At 39.4% G+C, this 20,598-nt stretch overlaps 1 pseudogene; it reads left to right on the forward strand.

Moving 5' to 3' along the window:
* Positions 1-4,025: 4,025 nt before the first annotated feature.
* The window catches only part of LOC127684751 (phosphoglycerate kinase 1-like), a 129,984-nt pseudogene continuing 113,411 nt past the window's right edge, over positions 4,026-20,598 (forward strand).

A 20,598-nucleotide genomic window follows, 5' to 3' on the forward strand; every position in this document is an offset into this window, starting at 1 on the left:
CAGGACAGGGAAGTGTGGTGGGAGTGGCTGGATTGGTAAGCAGGGTGAGGGGGAGTGGATTAGGGGATTTGGGGGGCAGAAACCAGGAAAGACAACATTTAAAATGTAAATAAAGAATATATCTAATAAAAAAGAAGAGAAAAAAAGAAACAAAGAAAACAATACAAAAAGGAACTTTCCCCCTGTACCGATGTCCTCAAGGGTCTTCCCCAGTTTCTTCTTTATTAGCTTCAGAGTGTCTGGCTTTTTGTGGAGGTCCTTGATCCATTTGGAGTTGAGCTTAGTACAAAGAGATAAGGATGGATAAATTTACATTTTTCTGCATGCTGACCTCCAGTTGAACCAGAACCATTTGTTGAAAAGGCTATCTTTCTCCTATTGGATGTTTTCAGCTTCTTTGTCGAGGATCAAGTGGCCATAGGTGTGTGGGTTTATTTCTGGATCTTCAATCCTGTTCCATTGATCCGCCTGCCTGTCACTGTACCAATAACATGCAGTTTTTTTTTTCATGGTCATTTTTTTTATTTGATATAATTTATTTACATTTCAAATGATTTCCCCTTTTCTAGCCCCCCCCCCCACTCCCCGAAAGTCCCGTAAGCCCCCTTCTCTTCCCCTGTCCTCCCTCCCACCCCTTCCCAGTTCCCCGTTCTGGTTTTGCCAAATACTGTTTCACTGAGTCTTTCCAGAACCAGGGACCACTCCTGCTTTCTTCTTGTATCTCATTTGATGTGTGGATTATGTTTTGGGTATTCCAGTTTTCTAGGTTAATAACCACTTATTAGTGAGTGCATGCCATGATTCACCTTTTGAGTCTGGGTTACCTCACTTAGTATGATGTTCTCTAGCTCCATCCATTTGCCTAAGAATTTCATGAATTCATTGTTTCTAATGGCTGAATAGTACTCCATTGTGTAGATATACCACATTTTTTGCATCCACTCTTCTGTTGAGGGATACCTGGGTTCTTTCCAGCATCTGGCAATTATAAATAGGGCTGCTATGAACATAGTAGAGCATGTATCCTTATTACATGGTGGGGAATCCTCTGGGTATATGCCCAGGAGTGGAATAGCAGGATCTTCTGGAAGTGAGGTGCCCAGTTTTCGGAGGAACCGCCAGACTGATTTCCAGAGTGGTTGTACCAATTTGCAACCCCACCAGCAGTGGAGGAGTGTTCCTCTTTCTCCACACCCTCTCCAACACCTGCTGTCTCCTGAATTTTTAATCTTAGCCATTCTGACTGGTGTAAGATGAAATCTTAGGGTTGTTTTGATTTGCATTTCCCTAATGACTAATGAAGTTGAGCATTTTTTAAGATGCTTCTCCGCCATCCGAAGTTCTTCAGGTGAGAATTCTTTGTTTAACTCTGTACCCCATTTTTTAATAGGGTTGTTCGGTTTTCTGGAGTCTAACTTCTTGAGTTCTTTATATATATTGGATATTAGCCCTCTATCTGATGTAGGATTGGTGAAGATCTTTTCCCAATTTGTTGGTTGCCGATCTGTCCTCTTGATGGTGTCCTTTGCCTTACAGAAACTCTGTAACCTTATGAGGTCCCATTTGTCAATTCTTGCTCTTAGAGCATACGCTATTGGTGTTCTGTTCAGAAAATTTCTCCCTGTACCGATGTCTTCAAGGGTCTTCCCCAGTTTCTTTTCTATTAGCTTCAGAGTGTCTGGCTTTATGTGGAGGTCCTTGATCCATTTGGATTTGAGCTTAGTACAAGGAGACAAGGATGGATCAATTCGCATTCTTCTGCATGCTGACCTCCAGTTGAACCAGCACCATTTGTTGAAAAGGCTATCTTTTTTCCATTGGATGTTTTCAGCCTCTTTGTCGAGGATCAAGTGGCCATAGGTGTGTGGGTTCATTTCTGGATCTTCAATCCTGTTCCATTGATCCTCCTGCCTGTCACTGTACCAATACCATGCAGTTTTTAACACTATTGCTCTGTAGTATTGCTTGAGGTCAGGGATACTGATTCCCCCAGATTTTCTTTTGTTGCTGAGAATAGTTTTAGCTATCCTGGGTTTTTTGTTGTTCCAGATGAATTTGATAATTGCTCTTTCTAACTCTGTGAAGAATTGAGTTGGGATTTTGATGGGTATTGCATTGAATCTGTATAGTGCTTTAGGCAAAATGGCCATTTTAACTATATTGATTCTACCGATCCATGAGCATGGGAGGTTTTCCCATTTTTTGAGGTCTTCTTCCATTTCCTTCTTCAGAGTCTTGAAGTTCTTGTCATACAGATCTTTCGCATAACATGCAGTTTTTAGCACTATTGCTATGTAGTATTGCTTGAGGTCCGGGATACTGATTCCCCCAGAATTTCTTTTGTTGTTTAGAATAGTTTTAGCTATCCTGGGCTTTTTGTTATTCCAGATGAATTTGAGAATTGCTCTTTCTAACTCTATGAAGAACTGAGTTGGGATTTTGATGGGTATTGCATTGAATCTGTAGATTGCTTTTGGCTAAATGGCCATTTTAACTATATTAATCCTGCTGATCCATGAGCATGGGAGATTTTTCTATTTTTTTTTTTGAGGTCTTCTTCCATTTCCTTCTTCAGAGTCTTGAAGTTCTTGTCATACAGATCTTTCACATGTTTGGTAAGAGTCACCCCAAGGTACTTTATACTGTTTGTGGCTATTGTGAAGGGTGTCATTTCCTTAATTTCTTTCTCAGCCTGCCTATCCTTTGAGTATAGGAAGGCTACTGATTTGCTTGAGTTGATTTTATAACCTGCCACTTTGCTGAAGCTGTTTATCAGCTGTAGGAGTTCTCTAGTGGAGTTTTTTTTTTGGGGGGGGGCACTTAGGTAGACTATCATATCATCTGCAAATAATGATACTTTGACTTCTTCCTTTCCGATCTGTATCCCTTTGACCTCCTTATTTTGTCTATTGGCCTGAGCTAGTACCTCAAGTACAATATTGAAAAGATAAGGAGAAACGAGGCAGCCCTGTCTAGTCCCCAATTTTAGTGGGATTGCTTCATTTAGTTTGATGCTGGCTACCGGTTTGCTATATATTGCTTTTACTATGTTTAGGTATGGGTCTTCAATTCCTGTTCTTTCCAAGACTTTAAGCATGAAAGGATGCTGAATTTTGTTGAATGCTTTTTCAGCATCCAATGAAATGACCATGTGGTTTTGTTCTTTGAGTTTGTTTATGTAGTTGATTGTATTGATGGATTTCTGCATATTGAACCATCCATGGGATGATGTTAGCTAACATCAAACTAAATGGAAAGTTAGAACATTTCCACTAAAATTAGGGACAAGACAAGGCTGCCCAATCTCTTCCTGTCTATTTGATAGACTACTTAAGTTCTAACCAAAGCAATAAGGAAAATTAAGGAGATTAAGAAATACAAATTGGAAATTGGAAAATTAACTCAAGGTAATCAGTAACCCTCCTTTATACAAATGATTACCTGGTGGAGAAAAAATTTAGGGAAACAGTTTTATTCCAATAGCCACGATTAATATAAAATATCTTGGTGTTATTCTTACCAAGTGAGTGAAAGATCTGAATGACAAGAATTTCAATTCCTTTAAGAAAGAAACTGAAGAAGGTATCAGAACATAGAAAGATCTCCCATGGTCATGGATAGGTAGTATTAAAATAGTGAAAATCTCCGTCTTACCAAAAGCAATCTACTGATTCAATGCACTCACATCAAAATTCCAACGCATTTTTTTATAGACCTTGAAAGACCAACTCTGAACTTCCTATGGGGGAAAAACACAAAACAGGATAACCATATAATCCTGAATAATAAAGAACTTTAGGAGCAATCATCATCCCTGACCTCAAGCTGTACTACAGAGAAATAGTGACAAAATTTGCATGGTATTGGTACTGAAACAGACAGGCTGATCAATGGTGTCAAATTAAAGACCCAGAAATAAACCCACACACTTACGGACACTTCAGTTTTGATAAAGTGGCCAAAACCATACAACAGAAAAATGAAAGCATCTTCAACAATTGGTGTTGCACTAACTGGATGCCTACATGGATAAGAATGAAGAGATCCACATTTATCACCCTGCACAAAGAATTGGCTTTGGGGATCAGTCTGACGGTTGGCTGTGAGTCTCTGCATGTGTATTAGTCAGATGCTGGCAGAGCCTTTCAGGGGACAGCCATACCAAACTCCTGCCAGCAAATGCTTCTTAGAATCAGCAATAGTGTTGGGGTTTGTTGTCTGCAGCTTGGATGGATCTCTAGGTGAGGGGGGTGCTCTCTGGGTGGCTTTTCCTTCTGTCTCGGCTGCATTCTTTGTTCCTGCATTTCCTTTAGACTGGAACAATTCTGGTTTAAAATTTTGAGAAGGGTGGGTGGTCTCTACAGGTTCTATATCTCCTTTGTTGGGTATTTCAGAAAAGTTTTATTAGGAATGAATATTGGATCATTTTCACTTCTTTTTCTGCATACAGAGATTATTATGCAGGTTTCCCTTTTAGTTTATTAAACATGATAAATTACATAGATTAATTGGCTAATATTAAAATGCTCATTTTTTCCTGATATTCCATTATAACACAATGTATCATGCTTTGCATACATTATTGGATTCAGTATGCTAAAATTCTGAGAATTTGTGTTAGTGTTGATAAAGAATATTGATTCTATAAACTTTTCTTGTCATGTCTTTGGCTATGTTTTGTTTCATAATAATTTGATGGTTTCATAAAATGACATGAAAAATATTCTTTCATGTATACAGTGTATTTGACTGTATTTATCATTTGTTATCCTCATCTTCCCAGGTCCCCTTCCCCTCACATGCTCTCCCAGTTCATTTTTATTTTATTATTTATATCACAACCTCTGAGTCTAATTACTGATGCTCCTAGAATAACCTTGTAGGTTCTTATCCCCCCAAAAACTAATTCTTCTCTGTAGCCATAAACTTTTATGGCTTTATATTCCCTTTTCCTATCTACACTAGAATAATACTTGTCTTGATCTTGTGAAGGTCTTATGCAAGCAACCACAGCTATTATGAGTTCATGGGTGCAATGACCTTGTCATGTTTGAAAGATATTATTTCTCATCTGCCTTCCTGTTTTCTGGTTCTTACAGTCATTGTGTTTTCTCCTTCACAATATTTCCCATGTTTTGAGGGGAATGATATATGAGTATGATATATATGCCCCATTGATGTGGAGTGTGCCACAGTCACTTATTTTTTCTTCTTTGTCTAGTTGTGGGTCTCTGTATCAACTTCTATTCTCTGCAAAATGAACCTTCTATGATAAGGTATGAGAGTTGCATTAATTTACCAATATAAGTGTAACTAGCAGGCAATTTGATATGTCTATTTGGAAAATATTATTAGTAGGTTTTTCTTTGGAGTATATATCCTCTCACCTACTTATTCTTGGATTGGTTTTCAGTAGATGTGGGACAGTACTTAAATCTTACCAAAGAGCTGTTTGTTATAACTATAATTTTCATGTCACTATCGCACAAATGGGCAGTATATGCTGAGCAAGTCATTGTAACTGGAAGGACACAGAGCTAGATAAGACCATTGCTGATTTTTCAACTCCAATAGCTTGCATTGCCTCTTCTGGCCACACCACTGTGAAGGCATCTGGCCTCACTTATCCATTTATTTATGTGCTCTTTTATAACCTCTTTCATCTTCACCAACCTCCACTTCTCTTCCTAGTTGAACTTTCTCACTGGTGCTATTCTGCCTCCCACCCACCCAGTATTTTGAACATTGGGGAAGGGGAAGAACATCCTTTCTCAGGGCCTGCACAAACACATGAAAAACAAAACAAAATAAAACAAACAAGCAAAAACCTTCTGAACAGTAAGTCTAAGTGTATCATAATCTTTGTTTAGTGATGACTATTGTGATCAGATGTTATCACTATTGCATGTTCTGGGATAACCATTCAACAGAATAATTAAGAGGCAAAAAATTCAAAAATAAAATTAATTCAATCCAGTTCAAGATTTACCATTAATTCACAAGTCTCTTTCTCTACATTTTCTTTTGGTTACTTGAATCTTACGGTTTGACATGGTAGATGGTTATTACAAAACACAAAATTCAGTTTGAAAGAGACATTTTGTTGAACATGTTCAATCTTATTGGCAAGAAATGGATGACTTCCATTTGGAACACAGTCAATTTGTCAATATGTCATGCTAGGTACATAAGTCATTTCATCATTCTGTTTAGGGTATTGTGATTCACCAATACAAAGAAAGCTTAATCCATCATTCCCCAGTGGCACTGCTGTCTCGTGGATTTTAGAATTGGCTTTGTAACACTCCAGGTACTTAAGTGCCAAAGTGGGTACTGATTTCCCATCTTGTACCCACTTGATTCCGTGTTGATATTTTGAGCCCTGAAGACCAAATAACCTACTCATACAACAATATCTACTTTCTGTATGATGATGTTTAGGATTGGGGGAAATGGGCTTATTTTCCATGATCCACTTTTTTTAGCTGTCAATTTTTAACTGAAAGTTCTAGATAACAAATCCATCGTAAAACACATCATTTGCAGGAGGCATTGTCACCCTTTTCTGTAGCAAAGTGCCCTGAGTTGAGAGATTTTTGGATTTGGAGGGAAAAAAAACCCAGAACAAGTCTTGTCTGTTACAGGCTTTGGCTAAAGCTAAAGGCTTTGACTATTACAAAAGTCTTCCATAAGACTCATGTCCTGAATTTTGCTTGTTGTTCTTAATTTGTTTTGATAAATTAGGAAAATCATTTGTTCACTTGGATCCTCAGTTTTCTTATTTCTAATATTAAAAATAATTCACTGGCTCATTCCCACTTTGAACTTGAAAATAAAATATCAAGTTAGGTCCCCAGTTAAATAGTAACAAAGCTGTAACTCACTGTTACCTAATGGCTATTATTAATCATATTAATTAATTAATTGTGGAATGGGATATCATAAATTCCTAGCATTCCATCTAGTACTTTTTGTCAATTACATGCAGCTATTACTTGCTAGTGTTACAGTGAATATCATAAACATAAATTTTCTGTTTCCATCACTTTTTATTTTAGACAGTGAGCTAACTGAAGAGCAGTTAAATTTTTCTCTATTTGTCATATACAAGTTAGAACCTAGAGTTCTTATACTGTAATAGTAAAATTGGCTATTTATTATTAATTTTTATGTATCAGCGATAAGGTCTTTGTCCACTGTGGCTTTCAAGTCATTTGGCAGCTGGTTCAAATCTCTGGGAACATAGTTTTAGGAACCCCACACTTCTATGTGCTTTGTCTTCAGAAGCTCATGGAAGGTAGAAGAAGTCACTCCACATGGCTCCACATAATTACTGTTAATGAGTCATTTCTGGGAGGCATATTCTGGAGCATTATAAGAGTCTGCTGCTGGAGGAGCGGCGGCAGCAGCAGCAGCAGCAGCAGCAGCAGCAGCAGCAGCAGCAGCAGCAGCAGCAGCAGCGGCTGGTCCAGAGGAAGGGCCAACAGCGGTGGAACCAAGCGAACAGGGTCCAGGCAGACCCGGCGCCCACGACCACTGGCCATCGCTGGCCAGCCAGGCTGCAAGCAGCGGCGGATTTACGGTGCCTTTCACCACACAGAAGCCACATCAGAACTCTGCCTCCCGCCAGTCAGTTACGAGGGCTCCATATTGGTTCTCGGTCGCCAGAGAAATCAGTCTGAGGTACGCAAATATAACCCGAGACCAACATCGCGGGGGTCTAAGCCCGATGGGCGTTGGCCTGCACCCAGGCCCTGGGCTGATCGGGGGTCCACCGGGGTGCAAACCCGGCCAGGAGGTTTTTTTCCTCCCGGGCCGGCGCGCGCACCACCGCCATTTTGCCTAAGGGAAGCCAGAGAGACCTAGCAGGCAAAACCAAACCGGCTAACAGGCATAGCTCGAGGCGGACATAGCAGGGGTCTCAGACGGTCAGGCCCCGGACTGCCCCTAGGTCCTGGGCTGCTCGGCGGGCCATCTGTGTGCCGACCCAGCCAGGAGCTTTTTTGCCTGGGCCGGCGCGCACCGCCGCCATTTTGCCTACGGGAAGCCAGAGAGACCTAGCAGGCAAAACCAAACCAGCTAACAGGCATAGCCCAAGGCGGACATAGCAGGGGTCTCAGATGGTCAGGCCCTGGACTGCCCCCAGGTCCTGGGCTGCTCGGTGGGCCATCTGTGTGCTGACCCAGCCAGGAGGTTGTTAGCCCAGCAGACTCTCCCAGCACTCTCAGGGAACTCGCGCACGCCACCATCCTAGCCACCTGACACACCCAATTAACACCCACAGCTGAGAGGAACTTTGCACCGACATTGGCCTGCCAGGCTTTTGCCTAGACTCAGGGCCTGAACAGCTAGGCTAGCCTTGTGTGCACCAACCCGGTTGGGAGTTCTGCTGCCCAGATCAGCCTGGGCAGCAGCACCACATCTCCAAGTCCTGCAAGTGGCTAGCTGGGTTTCCAGGCGGCCAGCTGGGGGAAGTCAGTGTGCTCCAGTGAATCCAGCAGGCCCCAGCGGGAGCCTTCGGGTGCCTGCTTTGGGATCTGAACAGCCTGGGCAGCAGCACCCAGTCTACAAGCAGTGCAGGAGGTAAGCTGTGCACCAGAGGCCAACTGGGAAGGGGCAGCTTGCACTGGTGAGTCCAGCACTGACAAGACAAACTAACACCAGTGAGAACTAGATGGCAAAAGGCAAACGCAGGAACGTCACTAACAGAAATCAAGGCAATATGGCAACATCTGAACCCAATTCTCCTCTACCAACATGTCCTGGATACCCCATCACACCAGTAAAACAAGATTTGGATTTAAAATCACTGGTCATGATGCTGGTACAGGAACACATGAAGGACATACTTAAAGAAATTCAGGAGAAAATGGATCAAAAGTTAGAAGCCCTTGCAAGGGAAACACAAAAATCATTGAAAGAAATCCAGGAGAATACAAAAGCCAACAAGGAGGAAATGCAAAAAACACTTAAAGAAATACAGGAGAACTTTGGTCAACAGGCTGAGGTCATAAAAGACGAAACACAAAAATCTCTTAAAGAAATACAGGAGAACTTTGGTCAACAGGCTGAGGTCATGAAAGAGGAAACACAAAAATCTATTAAAGAATTACAGGAAAACACAAACATGCAAGTGAAGGAGCTAAGCAAAACCATCCAGGATCTAAAATCAGAAGTAGAAACAACTAAGAAAACTCAAAGGGAGACAACTTTGGAGATAGAAAGCCTTGGGAAGAAATCAGGGGACAGAGATGCAAATATCAACAACAGAATACAAGAGATAGAAGAAAGAATCTCAGATGCTGAAGATTCCATAGAAACCATGGACTCAACAGTTAAAGAAAATGCAAAATGCAAAAAGCTTGTAACCCAAAATATCCAGGAAATCCAGGACACAATGAGAAGACCAAACCTAAGGATTATAGGCATAGATGAGAGTGAAGATTTACAACTTAAAGGGCCAGCAAATATCTTCAATAAAATTATGGAAGAAAACTTCCCTAACCTAAAGAGAGAGATGCCCATGAATATACAAGAAGCCTACAGAACTCCAAACAGACTAGACCAGAACAGAAATACTTCCCGTCACATAATAATCAAAACACCAAATGTTCTAAACAAAGAAAGAATACTAAAGGCAGTAAGAGAAAAAGGCCAAGTAACATATAAAGGAAGACCTATCAGAATCACAGCAGATTTTCACCTGAGACTATGAAGGCTAGAAGGTCCTGGGCAGATCTCATGCAGACTCTAAGAGAACACAAATGCCAACCAAAACTACTATATCCAGCAAAACTCTCAATCACCATAGATGGAGAAACTAAGATATTTCATGACAAAACCAAGTTTACCCAATATCTATCCACAAACCCGGCCCTAAAAAGGATAATAGGAGGACAACACCAATACAAGGAGGGAAACTTCACCCTGGAAAAAACAAGATAGTAACCTTTCATCAAACCCAAAAGAAGTTAAGCATTCAAATTTAAAAAATAACGTCAAAAATGATAGGAAGTAACAATCACTATTCCTTAATATCTCTTAACATCAATGGACTTAATGCCCCAATAAAAAGACACAGACTAACTGAATGGATACGTAAACAGGACCCTACATTTTGCTGCTTACAGGAAACACACCTCAGGGTCAAAGACAAACACTACCTTAGAGTAAAAGGCTGGAAGACAATTTTACAAGCAAATGGTCTCAGGAAACAAGCTGGAGTAGCCATTTTAATATCAGATAAAATTGACTTTCAACCCAAAGTCATCAAAAGAGACCCTTAGGGACACTTCTTGCTGGTCAAAGGAAGAATACAAAAAGAAGAACTGTCAATCCTGAACATCTATGCCCCAAATGCAAGGGCACCCTCTTTCGTAAAGGAAACTTTATTAAAACTAAAAGCACACATTGCACCTAACACAATAATTGTGGGTGACTTCAACACTGCACTTTCCTCAATGGACCGATCAGGAAAACAGAAACTAAACAGGGACACAATGAAACTAATTGAAGCTTTGGACCAATTAGATTTAACAGATATATATAGAACATTCTATCCTAAAACAAAAGAATATACCTTTTTCTCAGCACCTCATGGTACCTTCTCCAAAATTGACCATATAATTGGTCACAAGACAGACCTCAACAAATATAAGAAGATAGAACTAATCCCATGCCTCCTATCTGATCACTATGGAGTAAAAGTGGTCTTCAAGAGCAACAGAAACAACAGAAAACCCACATACACGTGGAAACTGAACAATACTCTACTCAATGATACTTTGGTCAAGGAAGAAATAAAGAAAGAAATTAAAGACTTTTTAGAACACAATGAAAATGAAAACACAACATACCCAAATCTATGGGACACAATGAAAGCAGTGCTAAGAGGAAAACGCATAGCCCTGAGTGCCTCCAAAAAGAAAATGGAGAGAGCATACCAGCTTAATGACACACCTGAAAGCCCTAGAACATAAAGAAGCTATTTCGCCCAGGAGGAGTAGAAGGCAGGAAATCATCAAACTCAGGGCCGAAATCAATCAAGTAGAAACAAAGAGAACCATACAAAAAATCAACAAAACCAGGAACTGGTTCTTTGAGAAAATCAACAAGATAGATAAACCCTTAGCCAGACTGACCAAAGGGCACAGAGAAAGTATCCAAATTAACAAACTTAGAAATGAAAAGGGAGATATAACAACGGAAACTGAGGAAATCCAAAAAATCATCAGATCCTACTACAAGAGCCTGTACTCAACACAACTGGAGAATCTGGAGGAAATGGACAATTTCCTTGACAGATACCAAATACCAAAAATAAATCAGGACCAAACAGACCATCTAAACCGTCCCATAATGCCTAAAGAAATAGAAGGAGTCATAGAAAGTCTTCCAACCAAAAAAAGCACAGTACCAGATGGATTCACTGCAGAATTCTACCAGACCTTCAAAGAAGAGTTAACACCAATACTCTTCAAACTATTCCACAAAATAGAAACAGAAGGAACACTACCCAATTCCTTCTACGAAGCCACAATTACCTAAATTGCCTAAAGCACTATACAGATTCAATGCAATACCCATCAAAATCCCAACTCAATTCTTCACAGAGTTAGAAAGAGCAATTATCAAATTCATCTGGAACAACAAAAAACCCAGGATAGCTAAAACTATTCTCAGCAACAAAAGAAAATCTGGGGGAATCAGCATCCCTGACCTCAAGCAATACTACAGAGCAATCGTGTTAAAAACTGCATGGTATTGGTACAGTGACAGGCAGGAGGATCAATGGATCAGGATTGAAGATCCAGAAATGAACCCACACACCTATGGCCACTTGATCCTCGACAAAGAGGCTGAAAACATCCAATGGAAAAAAGATAGCCTTTTCAACAAATGGTGCTGGTTCAACTGGAGGTCAGCATGCAGAAGAATGCGAATTGATCCATCCTTGTCTCCTTGTACTAAGCTCAAATCCAAATGGATCAAGGACCTCCACATAAAGGCAGACACTCTGAAGCTAATAGAAAAGAAACTGGGGAAGACCCTTGAGGACATCGGTACAGGGAGAAAGTTTCTGAACAGAACACCAATAGCATATGCTCTAAGAGCAAGAATTGACAAATGTGACCTCATAAAATTACAAAGTTTCTGTAAGGCAAAGGACACCATCAAGAGGACAAATCGGCAACCAACAAATTGGGAAAAGATCTTCACTAATCCTACATCAGATAGAGGGCTAATATCCAATATATATAAAGACCTCAAGAAGTTAGACTCCAGAAAACCAAACAACCCTATTAAAAAATGGGGTACAGAGTTAAACAAAGAATTCTCACCTGAAGAACTTCGGATGGCGGAGAAGCATCTTAAAAAATGCTCAACTTCATTAGTCATTAGGGAAATGCAAATCAAAACAACCCTAAGATTTCATCTTACACCAGTCAGAATGGCTAAGATTAAAAATTCAGGAGACAGCAGGTGTTGGAGAGGGTGTGGAGAAAGAGGAACACTCCTCCACTGCTGGTGGGGTTGCAAATTGGTACAACCACTCTGGAAATCAGTCTGGCGGTTCCTCCGAAAACTGGGCACCTCACTTCCAGAAGATCCTGCTATACCACTCCTGGGCATATACCCAGAAGACTCCCCACCATGTAATAAGGATACATGTTCTACTATGTTCATAGCAGCCCTATTTATAATTGCCAGATGCTGGAAAGAACCCAGGTATCCCTCAACAGAAGAGTGGATGCAAAAAATGTGGTATATCTACACAATGGAGTACTATTCAGCCATTAGAAACAATGAATTCACGAAATTCTTAGGCAAATGGATGGAGCTAGAGAATATCATACTCAGTGAGGTAACCCAGACTCAAAAGGTGAATCATGGTATGCACTCACTAATAAGTGGATATTAACCTAGAAAACTGGAATACCCAAAACATAATCCACACATCAAATGAGGTACAAGAAGAAAGGAGGAGTGGCAATTGAAGGTCACAGAAGCAGAACTCGTGGTATGAGGAACTTTACTGTGGCTGGGCTAAGGTTCATGAGCAATGCAACTCATGGAAGGATTAGTTTGTTGGGGGGTGTGTGGCTTCAAAAGGATAAGAATCTATTATGGCAGGACAGCCTAACTTCAGCAACAGGAAGCTGGGGGCTCACACCCTTCAGGGCAAGCACAAAGTAGAGAAAAGAAACTGGATGAGGTGATGCTATTAAAAAAACACAAAATACAAAACAAAATGAAACAAAAACCCAAAACCCATCCCCTGTGATTTACTTCCTCCATTAGGCTCACACCTCCAAAACATTCCCAATTGTGCCACCAAGTGATGACCAAGTACTCAAATATTTAAGCCAATGGAAACATTTTCATTTAAACCATTATGTTATTCAGCCTGAATAACTCTTCACCAATTAAAGGGAGTAACTGTTGCTTGAAAACATGTTGCCAGTTTTATTTCTCTGTTAAAATCTGACAAGAAGAGGGAAGTAAGAGTGAAGGTTGAGGAATGAAATTTTCTTTCTTTTTGTTTTTTATTTTTGTTATTAGATATTTTTTTAATTCATATTTCAAATGTTTTCCCCTTTCCAGGTCTCCACTTTGGAAACCCTCTATCCCATCCCCCTCCCCCTGCCTCTATGAGGGTGCTCCCCCACCCACCTCTTCCCATCTTCTAGCCCTGGCATTCCCCTCCACTCAGGCATTGAACACTCTCAGGCCCAAGGGCCTCTCCTGCCACAGACGCCCAACTCTGCCACATATGCTGGAGCACCATGGGTCCCTCCATGTATATTCTTTGTTGGCTGGTCCAGTCCCACAAGGTCCTAGGGATCTGGCCTGTTGACACTGTTGCTCCCTCCTTGGGGCTGCAAGACCCCTCAGCTCCTTCAGTCCCTTCTCCAATTCCTCCATCAGGGACCCTAGTGCTCAGTCCAATGGTTGGCTATGAGCATCCACCTCTATATTTGTCAGGCTCTGTCAGAGCCTCTCAGGAAACAGCCATTTCAGGCTTCCATCAGCAAGCTCTTCCCAGCATCCACAATAATGTCCAGGTTTGGTGGCTGTATATGGGGTGGATCCCCAGGTGGGACAGTCTCTGGATGTTGAGAAAGAGGAACACTCCTCTATTGCTGGTGGGATTGCAAGCTGGTACAATCACTCTGGAAATCAGTCTGGCAGTTCCTTGGAAAACTAGACGTAGTACTACCAGATGACCCAGCAATACCACTCCAGGGCATATACCTCCAGCATACTGAAAAATAAAACAAGGACACAAGCTCCACTATCTTTATAGCAGCCTTTTTTTTCTTTTTTTAATAATAGCCAGAAACTGGAAACAGCACAGATGTCCTTCAACAGAAGAATAGATACAGAAAATGTGGTACATTTACACAATGGAATACTACTCAGCTATTAAAAACAATGACTTCATGAAATTTTCAGGCAAAAGGATGGAACTTGAAAATATCCTGAGTGAGGTAACTCAGTCACAAAAGAACACACACGGTATGTACTCACTGATAAGTGGATTTTAGCCCAAAAATTCAGAATACCCAAGATTCAATTCACAGACTATATGAAGCCTAAGAAGAAGGACAATCAAAATATAGATGCTTCAGTGATTCTTAGAAGGATGAACAAAATACTCACAGAAGGAAATAGGGAGACAAAATGTGAAGCAGAGCCCGAAGGAAGACTTTCTAACTTGTTCTATGAGGCCAGAATTCCATTAATAGATAAGTAAGAAAGACACCCTATGAGGAATGATATAGACTAATATTTCTCCTAAGAGATTAGAAAATCAAATCTAGTAATGTAGAAGAAAAATGATAGGTCTAACATAAATGATTCAAATGATTTAACTTTCACAAATCTAGAAGTATGATTCATGGTAGGATTTTTTTCCAGCTTGAGCTTGCACAAATCTTATGCATGCTGCCAAAATTGCTGTGAGTTTATATGTACAAGTTCCCTATTGTATCTATATAACACTTTTTGCATTCTCCACTTCTGTCTATTACAATCTTTCAGGCTCCCCTTCTATAGTTTTCTGATCCTTTGGGGAAGAGTATGATGGAATGCTCTTTCTATTTAGGGCTGCATATTGCATAGTTTTTTCTCAAACTAAATGAGAAAAACTGTATGACTACACAATATAGAAAAAAAAGTATTTAACAAAATTGAACACAAAATTTATGTTAACTCAGCACAGTAGGAATAGGGGGGAAGGAAAACTTGATAAACAACTATAAAAGCCTTCTGATAATCTGGAGGAACATGTCATATTAAGGCTGAGATCAGTCATTCAAATCTCTCACTGCTCCTACTCAGCATTTTAGTGAATGTTCTAGCTAATACAATACAACCAGAAAAACAAACAAAAATAGCAGAGCCTGGAAAGGAAAAAAATAAAAGTACAATATTTAAAGGTGCAATTGTATATATAGTAAATTTCTAAAATAATAAGCAATCATAATGATATAGAATATAATGGCAATATAAAATGATTGTTATACCCAGAATAAAAGGCATTTGACATTTAAAATATCTGTCAATAGTACCAAAGTTGAAATACTTGGATATTAATTAAGCAAAATATAGGATTAATATGGGTAAAAATATAAGATAAATTATAGAAATCAAAGATCTTTATAAGCAGTGATCTGTTCCATTTTTATGAATTAGTGGACTCAATATTGTTAGATATCATGTATTTTCATCTTGGTCTACAGCTTTGGCATAGATCTAAGTCAAAATCACAGCTCAGTATTTCACAGATACCAACAAACAGATACTAAAATTTATGTAGGAAAGGAATGAGACATAGACTTGTCTTCCTAAAGCATGAGTTTCTGTAATGACTTGTTGCCAAATATGACCGTAGAATAAAAGAGCAACTTTACAGTAGAGAAGTCTGAGAAAGTAGGTCAGGCAAGTGAGGTGTCAAGAGTTGGCAAACCATTCTTGACATGATCTGATAAAAAATATATCATTTTGCTGTATGATCTTCCTTCCCCAGCTCAATAATTCTAGTCTAATCATGAGAAACACATCAGAGGAATCCAAGTTCTTTATTAGCACTAGTAGAAACTGCCCAAATACAAAAGATAAGAAGTCTTCAAAACTGCCATAGTTGAGCAAATCTATGGACTCATGATGATTGTGTGACATTTAGCATTATAAATGGACGCTGGCATCAGAAAAGGAGGGTAAGTATATAAAAACTGAAACAATCTGAAGAACTGTGATTTCAGTTAACAACAATGTATAAATACTAGTAAGTTAATTGTAACAACTTATTGAAATAATTAAAATGTGATAAAAGGGGGGTCTTGGTATGAGGCAGTATAGAATTCTGAGACAGAAGTGGGGATAGTCACTGACATGACTATCTAATTTTCCTTCAGGGGGAAAATAATATGGACATACCTTTTTTTTCCCCTCTCAGGTTAGGAAATATTAGAGAAATTCAAGCCTGACTTGATAGATCATTTCTGGGGTTTTTTTTTTTTTTTTGAAGTAGGTCATGACATTTTCTGACATAAATTTGAAAATGTTGGATTATGTAGTTGAATAAAGTAGTAAAGTTTGAAAAGCTCATCAAGGGAATTTTCGAGAATGACATTAGCCAGAGAGAAATGTGAATAATGAAGTTTTGAATGGGCCATCAAAAATCTAACTTTTCAAATCCACTGTGGCATTAAACAATTACATAGTACTCTCTAGGGTTTCTTGTTAGATGAATATAGGTGCTGAAGCTGGAGGGGGTAGGGAATTTGTAGTCCCTGCTTGGTAGAAAGAAGGGACTACATGGTGGCTGCTCTTGCAGGTTGGGGAGTATTTGAATCTGAAGTAGTTTGAATGGAGATAGAAAGCATTAAATTGAGGTAACGGAAACAAGGTGATTTGGAAGAGTTAATCACATCATTGCAGCAGCCTCCTAGGATGATGCCAAGAATGGACAAAAATGATCTTAATTGTTAGACCTTGCTACTAAGGTTATAGTCTACAATGTTCAGACAGGTTTCCTTTGCTCTGCTCAAAACAGAGAACCCCATTTTCTTAGCTGAGCTTCCTTTTCCTCTTCTTTTTTTTCTTTTCTATATTCTTTGTTTACATTCTGAATGCTTTCCCCTTTCCCAGTTCCCCCCTCCCCATCAGTCTTATAAGCCCTCTTCCCTCCACCCATTTCCCAATCACCCCCCCCTCCCAATTCTCTGTCCTGGTATTCCCCTACAATGCTGGATCAACTCTTTTCAGAACCAGGGCCCTCTCATTCCTCTTCTTGGGTATCATTTGTTATGCTAACTGTGTCTTGAGAATTCAGAGCTTCTGGGATTATTAATATCCACTTATCAGTGATTGCATTCCATGTATATTCTTTTGTGATTGGGTTGTTATCACTTAGGATGATATTTTCCAGTTCCAACCGGTTGCCTAAGAATTTCATGAATTCATTATTTTTAATTGCTGAGTGGTACTCCATTGTGTAAATATACCACATTTTCTGTATCCATTCCTCCATTGAGGGGCATCTGGGTTCTTTCCAGATTCTGGCTATTAAAATATAAGGTTGCTATGAACATAGTAGAGCATGTGTCTTTATTGCATGCCGGGGAGTCCTCTGGGTATATGCCCAGGAGAGGTATAGCAAGGTTCTCTGGAAGTGTCATGTCCATTTTTCTGAGGAACCGCCAGATTGATTTCCAAAGTGGTCATACCATCTTGCAATCCTACCAGCAGTGGAGGAGTGTTCCTCTTTCTCCACAGCCTCACCAACACCTGCTGTCTCCTGAGTTTTTAACCTTAGTCATTCTGACTGGTGTGAGGTGAAATCTCAGGGTTGTTTTGATTTGCATTTCCCTAATGATTAATGATGTTGAACATTTCTTAAGGTGCTTCTCAGTCATCTGAAGTTCTTCAGTGGAAAATTCTTTGTTTAGCTCTGTAATCCATTTTTAATAGGGCTATTTGGTTCTCTAGGGACTAACTTCTTGAGTTCTTTGTATATACTGGATATTAGGCCTCTGTTGGATTTAAGGTTGGTGAAGATCCTTTCCCAATCTGTTGGCTGCCGTTTTGTCCTTTTGACAGTGTCCTTTGCCTTACAGAAACTTTGTAATTTTATGAGGTCCCATATGTCAATTCTTGATCTTAGAGCTTAAACTATTGGTGTTTTGTTCAGGAACATTTCCCCTGTGCTAATGTTCTCAAGGGTCTTCTCCAGTTTCTTTTCTATTAGTTTCAATGTGTCAAGTTTTATGTGGAAGTCCTTGATCCACTTGGAGTTGAGCTTAGTACAAGGAGATACGAAAAGATCAATTCACATTCTTCTGCATGCTGACCTCCAATTGAACCAGCACCATTTGTTGAAAAGGCTATCTTTTTTCCACTGGATGTTTTCAGCTCCTTTGATGAAGATCAAGTGACCATAGGTGTTTGGGTTCATTTCTGGGACTTCAATCCTATTCCATTGATCCACTTGCCTGTCATTGTACTAATACCATGCAGTTTTTACCACTATTGCTCTGTAGTAATGTTTGAGGTCTTGGATACTGATTCCCCCAGAAGGTCTTTTACTGTTGAGAATAGTTTTAACTATCCTGGGTTTTTTGTTATTCCAGATGAATTTGAGAATTGCTCTTTCTAACTCTATGAAGAACTGAGTTGGGATTTTGATGGGGATTGTGTTGAATCTGTAGATTGCTTTTGGCATGATGGCTATTTTAACTATATATTAATCCTGCCAATCCATGAGCATGGAAGATTTTCCGTTTTCTGAGGTCTTCTTCGATTTCCTTCTTCAGAGATCTGAAGTTCTTGTCGTATAGGTCTTTCAGTTGTTTGGTTAGAGTCTCACCAAGATACTTTATGCTGTGTGTGGCTATTGTGAAGGGTGTCATTTCCCTAATTTCTTTCTCAGTCTGCTTATCCTTTGAGTATAGAAAGGCTACTACTGATTGGCTTGAGTTGATTTTGTAACCAGCCACTTTGCTGAAGTTGTTTATCAGCTGTAGGATTTCTCTGGTAGAGTTTTTTTGGTCACTTAAGTATACTATCATATCATCTGCAAATAGTGATAGTTTAACTTCTTTCTTTCCAATTTGTATCCCTTTGACCTCCTTATGTTGTCTAATTGCTCTAGCTAGGACTTCAAGAACTGTATTGAAAAGATATGGAGACAGGGGCACTTTGTCTACCCCCTGATTTTAGTGGGATTGCTTCAAGTTTCTCTCCATTTAGTTTGATGTTGGCTACTGGTGCTGCATATTGCTTTTACTATGTTTAGATATGGGCCTTGAATTCCTGTTCTTTCCAAGGTTTTTAGCAGGAAAGGATGCTGAATTTTGTCAAATGCTTTTTCAGCATATAATGAAATGATCATGTGGTTTTTTTCCTTTGAGTTTGTTTATGTAGTGGATAGCATTGATGGATTTCCATATATTGAACCCTCTCTGCATCCCTGGGATGAAGCCTACTTGATCATGGTGGATGATCGTTTTGATGTGTTCTTGGATTCAGTTGGCAAGAATTTTATTGAGTATTTTTGCATCGATAATCATAAGGGAAATTGGTCTGAAGTTCTCTTTCTTTGTTGGATCTTTGAGTAGTTTTGGTATCAACATAATTGTGGCTTCATAGAATGAGTTGGGAAGTGTTCCTTCTGTTTCTATTTTGTGGAATAGTTTGAAGAGTATTGGTGTTAAGTCTTCTTTGAGGTCTGATAGAATTCTGCACTGAAACCATCTGGTCCTGTGCTTATTTTTGTTGGAATGCTTTCTATAACTCCTTCTATTTCTTTAGGGGTTATGGGTCTATTTAGATGATCTATTTGATCCTGATTTAATTTTGGTATTTGGTATCTGTCTAAGAAATTGTCCATCTCCTCCAGATTCTCCAGTTGTGTTGAGTATAGGCTTTTGTAGTAGGATCTGAGAATATTTTAAATTTCCTCAGTTTCTGTTGTTATATCTGCCTTTTCATTTCTAATTTTTTTAATTCGGATACTGTCTCTGTGCCCTTTGGTTAGTCTGGCTAAGGGTTTATCTATCTTGTTGCTTTTTACAAAGAACCAGCTCCTGGTTTTGTTGATTCTTTGTATGGTTCTCTTTGTTTCTACTTGATTTCAACCCTGAGTTTGATGATTTCCTGTCTTCCTCACCTCTGGGGGAATTAGCTTCTTTTTGTTCCAAGGCATTCAGTTATGTAATTAAGCTTCTAGTGTATGCTCTCTCTGTTTTCTTTTTGGAGGCACTCAGGGCTATGAGTTTTCCTCTTAGCACTGCTTTCATTGTGTCCCATAGATTTGGGTATGTTTTGCTTTCATTTTCATTAAATTCTAAAAAGTAATTGATTTCTGTCTTTATTTCTTCCTTGACCAAGGTATCATTGAGTAGATTATTGTTCAGTTTCCATGTGTATGTGAGCTTTCTGTTGTTTTTGTTGCTATTGAAGACCACTGTTACTCCATAGTGATCTGATAGGATGCATGGAATTATTTTGATCTTCTTATATTTGTTGAGGTCTGTCTTGTGACCAATTATATGATTGATTTTGGAGAAGTTACCATGAGGTGCTGAGAAA

The sequence above is a fragment of the Apodemus sylvaticus genome, chromosome 5 (assembly GCF_947179515.1).
Source record: "Apodemus sylvaticus chromosome 5, mApoSyl1.1, whole genome shotgun sequence".
NCBI classification, from domain to species: Eukaryota; Metazoa; Chordata; class Mammalia; order Rodentia; family Muridae; genus Apodemus; species Apodemus sylvaticus.